This window comes from Etheostoma spectabile, chromosome 15, assembly GCF_008692095.1.
Source record: "Etheostoma spectabile isolate EspeVRDwgs_2016 chromosome 15, UIUC_Espe_1.0, whole genome shotgun sequence".
Lineage (NCBI taxonomy): Eukaryota > Metazoa > Chordata > Actinopteri > Perciformes > Percidae > Etheostoma > Etheostoma spectabile.
This window is the reverse complement of record NC_045747.1, coordinates 32042602-32043533: the sequence shown is the minus strand read 5'-3', so window position 1 is coordinate 32043533 and position 932 is coordinate 32042602. Positions and strand designations below refer to the sequence as shown.

General features: G+C 42.9%; 1 pseudogene; it reads left to right on the top strand.

Moving 5' to 3' along the window:
- LOC116702280 (GTPase IMAP family member 2-like) overlaps positions 1 to 294 on the top strand; it is a 4982-nt pseudogene extending 4688 nt beyond the window's left edge.
- Positions 295 to 932: the final 638 nt, after the last annotated feature.

Here is a 932-nt window from a genome sequence, read left to right as displayed (position 1 = left end):
AATGATCAAGTTAAGGAAGCAAACGGACGCCACTACACCGCTGAGATGCTCCAAGAACATGTGGAGCAGTTAAAAAATGCAAAGACAGGACAAACAAAATCCCAAAAATGTCTTCACGCTGCTGTTTCTGGTTTTGTGATGGTTGGAGGTCTGATTGGGTACCAGGCTTCTAAGAATAAGACAGTGAGATTGATAGCCGCGATATCCGGAGCCCTAGGGGCCGGACTACTGTGCTTTGCACTGGCATGGGTAGTGAAAAAAAACAAAAGAAAGTAGAAATGCTGCAAAACATGATCTGTTATTTAACCCTCATGTTGTCCTCATGTTGTCCTCATGATGTCCCCATGTTGTCCGCTCCTGTTGTCTTCATGTTGTCCTCATGTTGTCCTCATGTTGTCCTTCATGTTGTCCTCATGTTGTCCTTCATGTTGTCCTCTCCATGTTGTACTCTGCATGTTGTCCTCATGTTTTACTCAGTTGTCTTCATGTTTTTGTCCTCATGTTGGCCTCATGTTTGTCCTCATTTGTACGTTTTGTCTTCATGTTGTCTCTCATGTTGTCCTCATGTTGTCTTCAGTTGTCTCATGTTGTCCTCATGTTGTCTTCATGTTGTCTTCATGTTTTCCCATGTGTACTCATGTTGTCCCAGGTTGTACCATGTTGTCCTCATGTGTTACTCATGTTGGCTTCATGTTTTCTTCTGTTGTCCTCATGTTGTCTCATGTTGTCTCATGTTGTCCTCATGTTGTCCTTCATGTTGTCTTCATGTTGTCCTCATGTTGTCTTCATGTTGTCACATGTTTTTCATGTTGTCATCATGTTGTCTCATGTTGTCTTCATTTGGTCTCATGTGTCTCATGTTGTCTCTGTTGTCCCCATGTTGTCCCATGTTGTCCTCATTTGTCCCATGTTTCCCCATGTTTCCCTGTTGT